General features: G+C 50.7%; 1 protein-coding gene across 6 annotated transcripts in view; it reads right to left on the bottom strand.

Annotated features, from left to right (window-relative positions):
• The window catches only part of LOC140430984 (PHD finger protein 21A-like), a 594,207-nt gene that overhangs the window by 55,119 nt on the left and 526,092 nt on the right, over positions 1–12,996 (bottom strand). The gene's annotated exons all lie outside the window — the stretch shown is intronic.

Genomic DNA, 12,996 nt, shown 5'->3' with positions numbered 1-12,996 from the left:
CAGAACGAGGACGAGCTCGTGGGCCTGGCGGTGAGAGTGGAGCAGAACGAGGCGCTACACAAGAGGTGGGTGGGAAGACTCGAAGACCTGGAGAACAGGTCGAGGAGAAAGAATCTGCGAATCCTGGGTCTCCCTGAGGGAGTGGAGGGGGCTGATGCCGGGGCATACGCGAGCACGATGCTCGAGGCGATGATGGGCACGAAGGCCCCTTCGAGGCCGCTGGAGTTGGACGGGGCACATTGGGTGCTGGCGAAGAAGCCCCAGGCAAATGAGCCGCCAAGGGCGATGGTCGTGAGGTTCCACCGGTTCACGGACAGAGAGTGGGTCCTGAGATGGGCCAAGAAGGAGCGGAGCAGTAAGTGGGACAATGCAGAGATCCGAATATACCCAAACAGAAGCACGGAGGTTGCAAAGCGGAGAGCGGGTTTCAACCGGGCCAAAGCGGCGTTGTACCGGAAAGAAGTGAAATTCGGAATGCTGCAGCCAGCGCGACTGTGGGTCACATACAAGGGCCAACACTATTACTTCGAAATGCCTGAAGAGGCGTGGACCTTTGTACAAGCTGAAAAGTTGGACTCTAACTGAGGGTTTGTGAGGGTGGGGGGGATGTTTTGGGGTTTGATGTGTGATGGTTGTTGTATATAGGGGGTCAATCACGCGCAGGAAATGGTACATGGGCTGGGGGAGAGAGACAAGGCCGCGACAGGAGCTGCGCCAGAGGGGGCGGAGCGGGCTTTGGAAAGGCGGGAAGGGGAGCGAAGGAATGCATATGGATTGGGAGACTCCCACGGGGGGGGGGGGGGGGGGGGGGGAGGTCAATGGGACGACGGGGGAAGCCGGGGTCAGCAGGCGTCAGCTGACTTACGGGAGTGACATGGGGGGAGCAAAAAAGCTAGACAGGGGTCTAGCGGGGGGAGAGGGGGGGGGGAAGGGGGTGAAAAAGGGTTGCTGCTGCACTGGCCAAAAGGGAATGGGACACAGAAGAGGTGGTCGGGACGGGGGTCTCCCCTCTGGGGGACTGGAGGGTGAGGGAGGCGTGGACATGGGACTGGCCCAGAAAAGGAGATGGCTAGTCGGCGGTGCGTGGGGGGGGTGAGAGCCCCTCCAATCCGGCTGATAACGTGGAATGTGAGGGGCTTGAATGGGCCGGTGAAGAGGGCTCGAATGTTCGCACACTTAGACTATTGTAGCGGACAATGGAGGGCGATATGTAATGGTGAGCGGTAGGCTGCAAGGGACGTGGGTGGTGTTGGTAAACGTATACGCCCCGAACTGGGATGATGCAGGATTCATGAAGCGCATGTTGGGGCGCATTCCGGACCTGGAGATAGGAGGTCTGATAATGGGAGGGGACTTCAATACAGTGTTGGATCCAGCACTGGACTGCTCCAAACCAAGGACTGGAAAGAACAGGCGGCGGCCAAGGTACTTAGGGGGTTTATGGATCAGATGGGGGGAGTGGACCCATGGCGGTTTGCAAGGCCGCAGGCCAAGGAATTTTCTTTCTTCTCCCATGTACACAAAGCCTACTCCCGGATAGATTTCTTTGTTCTGGGTAGGGCGCTCATCCCGAAGGTGGAGGGGATGGAGTATTCAGCTATAGCCATTTCGGACCATGCCCCGCACAGGGTGGAACTGGAGCTGGGAGAGGAGAGGGACCAACGCCCGTTGTGGCGGCTGGATGTGGGACTGCTGGCGGACGAGGTGGTGTGTGGGAAGGTGAGGGGGTGTATCGAAAGGTACTTGGAGGCCAACGACAACAGGGAGGTGCGGGTGGGAGTGGTATGGGAGGCGTTGAAGGCGGTGATCAGGGGAGAGCTAATTTCCATTAGGGCTCATAGGGAGAAGACAGAGGGTATGGAAAGGGAGAGGTTAGTGGGGGAGATTTTGAGAGTGGACAGGAGATACGCAGAGGCCCCGGAGGAAAGATTACTTGGGGAAAGACGACGGCTCCAGACGGAGTTTGACCTGTTGGCCACAGGGAAGGCGGAGGCACAGTGGGCAACCTACGAGTATGGGGAAAAGGCTAGTCAGATGCTAGCACACCAGCTCCGTAAGAGGATGGCAGCGAGGGAAATAGTGGGAGTCAAGGATGGAGGGGGAGCCACGGTTCGGAGTGCGACGAAAATAAACAAGGTATTCAAGGCCTTTTATGAAGAGCTGTGCAGATCCCGGCCCCCGGCGGGGGAAGAGGGGATGAGACGATTCCTAGATCAGCTGAGATTCCCGAGGGTGGAGGAGCAAGGGGTGGCTGGTTTGGGGGCACCAATTGGGTTGGAGGAGCTGAGCGGGGGTTTGGGGAGCATGCGGGCGGGGAGGGCCCCGGGACCGGACGGATTCCCGGTGGAGTTCTACAGGAAGTACGCAGACCTGTTGGCCCCGCTACTGGTGAGGACCTTTGATGAGGCGGGGGAGGAGGGGACCCTGCCCCCGACAATGTCGGAAGCGACAATTTCTTTGATCCTAGGGCGGGACAAGGACCCACTGCGGTGTGGATCGTGCAGGCCGATCTCGCTTCTCAATGTGGATGCAAAGTTGCTGGCAAGAGTGCTGGCCACGAGGATCGAGGACTGTGTCCCGGGGGTGATCCACGAGGACCAGACGGGATTTGTAAAGGGCAGGCAACTAAACACCAATGTGCGGCGGCTCGTAAACGTGATAATGATGCCATCGGAGGAGGGAGAGGCGGAGATGGTGGCAGCTATGGACGCGGAGAAGGCCTTTGACCTAGTGGAGTGGGAGTGCCTCTGGGAGGTGCTGCGTAGGTTTGGGTTCGGGGTAGGGTTTATCAATTGGGTTGGGCTCCATTACAGAGCCCCGATGGCGAGTGTAGTGACGGGCCGGCGGAGGTTGGAGTACTTTCGACTGTACCGAGGGACGAGGCAGGGGTGCCCCCTGTCCCCCCTGTTGTTCGCATTGGTGATCGAACCATTGGCCATGTCATTGAGGGAGTCTAATAAATGGAGGGGGGTGGTCCGAGGGGGAGAAGAGCATCGGGTGTCGCTATATGCGGATGACCTGTTGCTGTACGTGGCGGATCCGATGGGGGGATGGTGGAGGTCATGCAGACTCTAGGGGAGTTTGGGGAGTTTTCGGGCTGTGGGCTCAGTGTGGGGGGGGGGGGGGGGGGGGGGAGTGAGCTCTTTGTGTTACGGGCGGGGGGCCGGGAAGGAGGGATGGGGGACCTGCCGCTGGGAGGGTGGAGGGGAGCTTTCGGTATCTGGGGATCCAGATAGCCAGGAGTTGGGGGACCCTACATATACTGAATCTGACGAGGTTGGTGGAGCAAATGGAGGAGGATTTCAAGGGATGGGACATGTTGCCGCTCTCGCTGGCGGGTAGAGTGCAGTCGGTCAGGATGGTGGTCCTTCCGAGGTTTCTGTTTGTGTTTCGGTGCCTTCCCATCGTGATCACTAAGGCCTTTTTTAAGAGAGTGGGCAGGAGTGTTGTGGGGTTTGTGTGGGCGAGTGGGACCCCGGGGGTGGGGAGAGGGTTCCTGGCGCGCAGTGGGGACCGAGGAGGGTTGCTGCTGCCAGACCTGGGTAGCTACTGCTGGGCAGCGGGTGTGGCGATGATCCGCAGGTGGGTTATGGAGGGAGAGGGGGCGGCATGGCGGAGAATGGAGACGGCGTCCTGTAAAGGAACGAGCCTGGGGGCGTTGGTGACGGCACCACTGCCGCTCTCGCCGACAAAGTATATCACGAGCCCGGTGGTGGCGGCAGCGCTAAGGATCTGGGGCCAGTGGAGACGGCACCGGGGTGCAATGGGAGCATCGGTGTGGTCCCCGATCAGGGGTAACCACCAGTTTGTCCCGGGGAAGATGGACGGGGGGTTCCAGAGCTGGCATCGGGCGGGGATTGGAAGAATGGGGGACCTGTTCATTGACGGGTCGTTTGCGAGCCTAGGGGCACTGGAGGAGAAGTTCGAGTTACCCCCGGGAAATGCCTTTAGATATATGCAGGTGAGGGCTTTTGTGAGGCGGCAGGTGAGGGAATTCCCGTTGCTCCCGGCACAAGAAGTTCAAGATAGGGTGATCTCGGGTGTATGGGTCGGGGAGGGCAAGGTGTCGGAAATACACCAGGAGTTGAAAGAGGGGGAAGCGCTGGTAGAAGAGTTCAAGGGTAAATGGGAGGAGGAGCTGGGGGAGGAGATCAAGGAAGGTCTGTGGGCTGATGCCCTAGGTAGGGTTAATTTCTCCTCCTCGTGTGCCAGGCTCAGCCTGATACAATTTAAGGTGGTTCACAGAGCGCACTTGACGGGGGCGAGGTTGAGTAGGTTCTTTGGGGTGGAGGACAGATGTGGAAGGTGCTCAGGAAGCCCGGCGAACCATGTCCATATGTTTTGGTCATGTCCGGCACAGGAGGGGTTCTGGAGAGGAGTGGCGGGAGCAATATCTCAGGTGGTGAAAGTCCGGGTCAAGCCAAGCTGGGTCAAGCCAAGCTAAGCTAGCTATAATTGGAGTAGTGGACGAACCGGGAGTGCAGGAGGCGAAAGAGGCCGACATTCTGGCCTTTGCGTCCCTAGTAGCCCGGCGAAGGATCTTGCTAATGTGGAAGGAGGCGAAGCCCCCCAGCCTGGAGGCCTGGATAAATGATATGGCTGGGTTCATAAAGTTGGAGAGGATTAAGTTCGCCTTGAGAGGGTCTGCGCAGGGGTTCTACAGGCGGTGGCAACCGTTCCTAGACTATCTCGCGGAGCGTTAGAGGAAGGTCGGTCAGCAGCAGCAGCAACCTTGGGGGGAGGGGGGGGGGGGGGGACTGCCTGGGAGGGTGGATGAGCAGGAGATAACATGAAGGGTTGGGGAAACTGGCACGTACGGGTGAGGGCCAGTGCACAAAGCTGTGTAAATATATCATTTTGCCATGTATATATCTTGCTCTGCACGATTTCTCATTTTTTTTGTTATGGGGGGGGGGTGCGGTTGTTTGTAAGGGAGAAACATAGTGTTAAAAAACTTTAATAAATATATTTAAAAAAAAACACTGCTGCCTCACGGCACCGAGGACCCAGGTTCGATCCCAGCCCCAAGTCACTGTCCGCTTGGAGTTTGCACATTCTCCCCGTGCCTGCATGGGTCTCGCCCCCATAACCCAAAGATGTGCAGGGTAGGTGGATTGGCCACGCTAAATTGTCCCTCAATTGGAAAAAGCATGAATTGGGCATTTAAATTTATTTCCAAAAAGTAATAATCTTTATTAGCATCACAAGTAGGCTTACATTCACACTGCAATGAAGTAACTGTGAAAATCCCCTAGCCGCCACACTCCGACACCTGTTAGGGTACACAGAGGGAGAATTCAGAACGTCCAATTCGCCTAACAAGCTGTTTTTTGGGACTTAGGGGAAGAAACCGGAGCGCCCGGAGGAAACCCGCGCAGATGCAATGAGAACATGCAGACTCCGCACAGACAGTGACCCAAGCCAGGAATCGAACCCGGGTACCTGGTGCTGCGAATGTATCTCATTTCAAGGAATGCAGCACATAGAGGACTCTCAAGATTACACCCAGAAGCATCGCAAAGGAGGCCTAGAATGCTGTTGGAACCCCTCAGACCCTTACTGCAACTGTGACCTGGGACATGGTTTGTCACCCTACCACTTGTATTGCAATGCTTCAGCCACCTAGCCTGCGCTGTTCAACCTTTTCCTCTCATGCCACATTCCCCTCACCAGCATTACATAACATGAAGCACATGTCAAGGAAAACCATGACAACACACATGCTGATGCATGTGCCTCTTCTTTCCTTATACCAGGATAGGCAACACGCAGTGTAGCCAACAGACCCGGGAAGAAGCATTGCCCAAGCTGCGGTGTTCATGGAATTGCTCAGGTGGCAGCAAAGGCAGTTGGGGGGCTTCGGGATGTTATATTGGCCGCTAATGGTGATGGGTGACCCCAAGCTATGAATGCGTTCAGCCTGGGAGACATCAACCACTAGCAGATGCAGTTTAGGTCCTGGAGCTGTGGTTACACCTTCCTGAGAAGAATCAGACCGTGGTCATGAGAAGGTGGTTCATGTGTCTTAGGGTGCATTGTCACCATCTTCCAAGGCAAAAGACACCAGCCCAGAGACTCTCACTTATTTTAATGCATCATTGTGCAGGAAGAGGTGTTAGAGGCAGAGATGTTTGTGCATAGTTTCCCCAGAGGGAGGGCAGGCAGTTGCAGGAATACTCCGCACAGGGTTGTGAGGCAGAGCCTCAGAAGTCTCCTTTTGGACTGAGTATTTGGACATGCAGTGGCAGATAAGTGGCCATCTGGCTGAACTCCTTGAAACATTGGGTAAGCTTTACACTACGGGTGAAGGAGTACGTGGTGGACATGAGCTTGGCCATTTCCCGGGTTAGGAAGCACATGATCAACAGCCAGATTGTCGTCAACTCACGGTGAGGCCCATGTGACAGCGTGTGCAGTGCATGCAAAATCTCCTGCGTAATGTCAATAACTCTGTAGCAGTAGTGAGAGAGGACCCAAAGGCATTGAACAAGACCATCCCTTGGCTGGCAGATTGGTGGCTGGAGGATGAATGCAGTTGCGCCCCAGCACCATACCCTGTCAGCCATCTGGACAGCACACCAAGCACTGAGTAGTCAATGCATTTTGAGAGAATCTTTCTATCCTCCGATTCCTCAGCCAAATGCGCCATCTGCTAGCTGGGTCCAAGAGAGAGCAGCTGCTGCCCCACCATTAACATCCTGGTGGTCACCATTGGCCAGAAACATAACTAGACTAGCCATATAGGTATTGTGGCTACAAGAGCAGGTCAGAGGCTAGGAATTCCGTGGCCAGCAACTCACTTCCTAATTCCCCAAGCCTGACCACCATACACAAGGCACAAATCAGGAGTCCGATAGAATACTCCCTGATGAGTGCAGCTCCAAGAATCTTAACACCATCCATAATTATGCAACTGCTTACGTGACACCTCATCCATCACCTTCAACATTCTCTCCCTCCACCATAATTGCCTTCTTTCATTGTCACTCGGCCAATATGCTGAAACTTGGTATGCATAACTACACCATATGGACTGCAGTAATTCAAGAAGGCAAGCCCCTGCCACCTTCATTCTTGAGTGCAATTAGGGATGGGTAACAAATGCTTGCCTTGCACCCCATGACAAATAATATATAAAAAGGGCTTCACTTTCAGCAGTTTCTTATGTAGGACTTTATTGAATGCCTTCTGAAAACCTATACAAATAACATTCATAAATATTCCACTGATGACGACTTTAAGCATTTCTTCAAAAGATTCATTCAAGATGGTCAGGCAGGACCTAACCTTTGCAAAACCATGTTGGTTGATTGTCCAGGTATATCCAAGGGCCAGCTAATTCATCAGGTATGGCAAATGACGAACTAATTCATTAGGTCATTAAAGTTTTTCAGTGAAGGCAATCAAACAGCCAGAAGGTATACAGCTGAAAGCTAGTGAATGAATTTCAATATGAGCTCAAAATATGGAAATCTTAAGACCTCATTGGGGTAAAATTTTGCACTCAATGATGAGAGAGATGTTAGTGAAATATTTATTTAGTTATAGTTTGCCATCAGTATCAAGCACATCTAAGTTAGGACATAATTTTCTTTTATTCTGCTGTAACAAATCTGCCTTTGTCTTGTCCTAAGGAAAGTATTAAAGCAAAGTTAAAAATGCATTAATGCTATTTTTACTTTATTCTGATGAACATTGTGGAAAGTGGATTAAGCCATACAAACTCATGTTGGACCCTTAGATTTGTCAGGGAGAAGAGTTTCAATCTTTCAGACTGGGCTGGTCAATCTTCAGAGTGAAAATTTGAGTCTCCTCAATTTCCACAGTTGAAACTCAAATTCAATCAACTTTCCACATCAGTTAAAAGATGCATGATGGAAAGCAGAATGTTTATCTCACAATCCTGTATGTATTTAGCATTTTCCTATAACCTACTGCAAATCATTAATTCCTAAATATCGGATGATAAAGCAGTAGAATGCGCCAGACTTATGTTAACACATTCAAGTAACGGCAGTCGTGCGCGAGGTTGGGGCTGAAGGTAAAGTTTGAGATGAGGGGGAGGATGGAAGTGTTCTACAATTCATGCCATTGCTTATCTTGCATTTTCACGAATTGGATGCCATCAAATATTGGGAGGGGGGTGGCTATTGGGGCCGGGTGGCTATTGGGGGCGAGGGGTTGAGTATGTTGTTTACTGTGTATGGGATGACCGTTGATTCTCTTTTTTTTTTTGTTTTGTTGTATTTGGAATGTAGGGGTGATGTTTGGGTTTGTATGTTGAAGGGGATGCTGGTTGGGGGGATTGATCTTGCATTTGTAATTGTTGGTTATCTTTTGTTTGTTCTGTATTTGATGAAAATGTGGAACAGGAGAATAAAAAACCACACATTCAAGTAACCCCCCCCAAAATATTAAGAAAACAGACAAGGATGTTAACTGCAAATTGCAATTTGCACCTTGTACTGCACAGAATACTCTTATACAAAGAACAAAGAACAAAGAAATGTACAGCACAGGAACAGGCCCTTCGGCCCTCCAAGCCCGCGCCGACCATACTGCCCGACTAAACTACAATCTTCTACACTTCCTGGGTCCGTATCCTTCTATTCCCATCCTATTCATATATTTGTCAAGATGCCCCTTAAATGTCCCTATCGTCCCTGCCTCCACTACCTCCTCCGGTAGTGAGTTCCAGGCACCCACTACCCTCTGCGTAAAAAACTTGCCTCGTACATCTACTCTAAACTTTGCCCCTCTCACCTTAAACCTATGCCCCCTAGTAATTGACCCCTCTACCCTGGGGAAAAGCCTCTGACTATCCACTCTGTCTATGCCCCTCATAATTTTGTATACCTCTATCAGGTCGCCCCTCAACCTCCTTCGTTCCAGTGAGAACAAACCGAGTTTATTCAATCGCTCCTCATAGCTTATGCCCTCCATACCAGGCAACATTCTGGTAAATCTCTTCTGCACCCTCTCTAAAGCCTCCACATCCTTCTGGTAGTGTGGCGACCAGAATTGAACACTATACTCCAAGTGTGGCCTAACTAAGGTTCTATACAGCTGCAACATGACTTGCCAATTCTTATACTCAATGCCCCGGCCAATGAAGGCAAGCATGCCGTATGCCTTCTTGACTACCTTCTCCACCTGTGTAGCCCCTTTCAGTGATCTGTGGACCTGTACTCCTAGATCTCTTTGACTTTCAATACTCTTGAGGGTTCTACCATTCACCGTATATTCCCTACCTGCATTAGCCCTTCCAAAATGCATTACCTCACATTTGTCCAGGTTAAACTCCATCTGCCATCTCTCCGCCCAAGTCTCCAGACAATCTAAATCCTGCTGTATCCTCAGACAGTCCTCATCGCTATCCGCAATTCCACCAACCTTTGTGTCGTCTGCAAACTTACTAATCAGACCAGTTACATTTTCCTCCAAATCATTTATATATACTACAAAGAGCAAAGGTCCCAGCACTGATCCCTGTGGAACACCACTGGTCACAGCCCTCCAATTAGAAAAGCATCCCTCCATTGCTACCCTCTGCCTTCTATGGCCTAGCCAGTTCTGTATCCACCTTGCCAGTTCACCCCTGATCCCGTGTGACTTCACCTTTTGTACTAGTCTACCATGAGGGACCTTGTCAAAGGCCTTACTGAAGTCCATATAGACAACATCTACTGCCCTACCTGCATCAATCATCTTAGTGACCTCCTCGAAAAACTCTATCAAGTTAGTGAGACACGACCTCCCCTTCACAAAACCGTGCTGCCTCTCACTAATACGTCCATTTGCTTCCAAATGGGAGTAGATCCTGTCTCGAAGAATTCTCTCCAGTAATTTCCCTACCACTGAAGTAAGGCTCACCGGCCTGTAGTTCCCGGGATTATCCCTGCCACCCTTCTTAAACAGAGGAACAACATTGGCTATTCTCCAGTCCTCCGGGACATCCCCTGAAGACAGCGAGGATCCAAAGATTTCCGTCAAGGCCTCAGCAATTTCCTCTCCAGCCTCCTTCAGTATTCTGGGGTAGATCCCATCCGGCCCTGGGGACTTATCTACCTTAATATTTTTTAAGACACCCAACACCTCGTCTTTTTGGATCACAATGTGACCCAGGCTATCTACACCCCCTTCTCCAGACTCAACATCTACCAATTCCTTCTCTTTGGTGAATACTGATGCAAAGTATTCATTTAGTACCTCGCCCATTTCCTCTGGCTCCACACATAGATTCCCTTGCCTATCCTTCAGTGGGCCAACCCTTTCCCTGGCTACCCTCTTGCTTTTTATGTAAGTGTAAAAAGCCTTGGGATTTTCCTTAACCCTATTTGCCAATGACTTTTCATGACCCCTTCTAGCCCTCCTGACTCCCTGCTTAAGTTCCTTCCTACTTTCCTTATATGCCACACAGGCTTCGTCTGTTCCCAGCCTTTTAGCCCTGACAAATGCCTCCTTTTTCTTTTTGACGAGGCCTACAATATCATTCGTCATCCAAGGTTCCCGAAAATTGCCGTATTTGTCTTTCTTCCTCACAGGAACATGCCTGTCCTGTATTCCTATCAACTGACACTTGAAAGCCTCCCACATGTCAGATGTTGATTTGCCCTCAAACATCCGCCCCCAATCTATGCTCTTCAGTTCCCGCCTAATATTGTTATAATTAGCCTTCCCCCAATTTAGCACATTCATCCTCGGACCACTCTTATCCTTGTCCACCAGTACTTTAAAACTTACTGAATTGTGGTCACTGTTACCGAAATGCTCCCCTACTGAAACATCTACCACCTGGCCGGGCTCATTCCCCAATACCAGGTCCAGTACCGCCTCTTCCCTAGTTGGACTGTTTACATATTGTTTTAAGAAGCCCTCCTGGATGCTCCTTACAAACTCTGCCCCGTCTAAGCCCCTGGCACTAAGTGAGTCCCAGTCAATATTGGGGAAGTTGAAGTCTCCCATCACCACAACCCTGTTGTTTTTACTCTTTTCCAAAATCTGTCTACCTATCTGCTCCTCTATCTCCCGCTGGCTGTTGGGAGGCCTGTAGTATACCCCCAACATTGTGACTGCACCCTTCTTATTCCTGATCTCTACCCATATAGCCTCACTGCCCTCTGAGGTGTCCTCTCGCTGTATAGCTGTGATACTCTCCTGAACAAGTAGCGCAACTCCGCCTCCCCTTTTACATCCCCCTCTATCCCGCCTGAAACATCTAAAACCTGGAACGTTTAGCTGCCAATCCTGCCCTTCCCTCAACCAGGTCTCTGTAATGGCAACAACATCATAGTTCCAAGTAGTAATCCAAGCTCTAAGTTCATCTGCCTTACCCGTAATGCTCCTTGCATTAAAACATATGCACTTCAGGCCACCAGACCCGCTGTGTTCAGCAACTTCTCCCCGTCTGCTCTGCCTCAGAGCCACACTGTCCATATTCCCTAGTTCTCCCTCAACGCTCTCACCTTCTGACCTATTGCTCCCGTGCCCACCCCCCTGCCATACTAGTTTAAACCCTCCCGTGTGACACTAGCAAATCTCGCGGCCAGGATATTTATGCCTCTCCGGTTTAGATGCAACCCGTCCATCTTATACAGGTCACACCTGCCCCGGAAGAGCTCCCAGTGGTCCAGATAACCGAAACCCTCCCTCCTACACCAGCTGTTTAGCCACGTGTTTGTCTGCTCTATCTTCCTATTTCTAGCCTCACTGGCACGTGGCACAGGGAGTAATCCCGAGATTACAACCCTCGAGGTCCTGTCTTTTAACTTTCTGCCTAGCTCCCTGCCTAGCTAATGTTGGGGCTCTGCACCCTATAAACCACTCAAGCTAGTATATATAAAAGAAAAATCACAGAAATTAAGAATAAGTCGAATAAACTTTAAAAAAAATTAAACAATTTAGAATACCCAATTCATTTTTTCTAATTAAGGGGCAATTTAGCGTGTCCAATCCACCTACCCTGCACATCTTTGGGTTGTGGGGACGAAACCCACGCAAACACGGGGAGAATGTGCAAACTCCACATGGACAGTGAACCAGAGCCGGGATCGAACCTGGGACCTTGGTGCCGTGAGGCAGCAGTGCTAACCACTGCGCCACCGTGCTGCCCAAGTCGAATAAACTTGATCAGAAACTGCTCAAACTTCGCTCCTATGTTTCCATGTGAGCTCTTGGTTAAATTATAGCTTTGCAACACACTCTGAATGTAAAATATTGCTCCTACCATGCCTTGTCTGCCATTATAAAAAGAGTCAATAGCAATCACAGGAAACTCCAGTTCAAACTGCCCTATCCTGCTGACTGCAGTTGAAAATAAGGAAGCATAATTTTCAAGTCGCAAGTCAATTCAGATATTGGCAAAAGACTCAAGCAAGTCGCTCAATTTCTGGTTGTGTGTAGAAATGGGGGTGAGGGGGGGAAATAAAGGACAGAAAAATATCCAGATGGTTAATAGCTCAAAAACATGAGCCACATAATTTGTTTGCGTTCTGTTTGAGTAAATTAGTGGTACAACAAATTTGTCACGAAGATCTATGTATCAAAACATCCACTTTAGCTGAGTTGTAGTGTTTTCTGTCATCTTGCAACCAAGTGCACGAATCACATTTCGCAAAGGAATCATTTTTATATAAATATAAATTTAGACGACCCAATTCATTTTTCCCAATTTAGGGGCAATTTAGCATGGCCAATCTACCTACCCTGCACATCTTTTGGGTTGTGGGGGTGAAACCCACACAAACACGGGAAGAATGTGCAAACTCCACATGGACAGTGACCCAGAGCCGGGATCGAACCTGGGACCTCGGCGCCGTAAGGCAGCAATACTATCTACTGCGCCACCGTGCTGCCCTTGCAAAGGAATCATGTAGACTTTAAGGGACACTGAAGACCGGGGCCTCAGTTAAACTGAACATGTCGTAATATGAATTTTAAAAAGTATATATAAACTTGGTTTCAAGAGTTCCCCCCCCCTCAATGCTCTAACATGGT

The sequence above is a fragment of the Scyliorhinus torazame genome, chromosome 10 (assembly GCF_047496885.1).
Source record: "Scyliorhinus torazame isolate Kashiwa2021f chromosome 10, sScyTor2.1, whole genome shotgun sequence".
Classification (NCBI taxonomy): Eukaryota; Metazoa; Chordata; class Chondrichthyes; order Carcharhiniformes; family Scyliorhinidae; genus Scyliorhinus; species Scyliorhinus torazame.
Note: the sequence above shows the minus strand (reverse complement) of the source record. Positions and strands in the feature narration are given on the sequence as shown.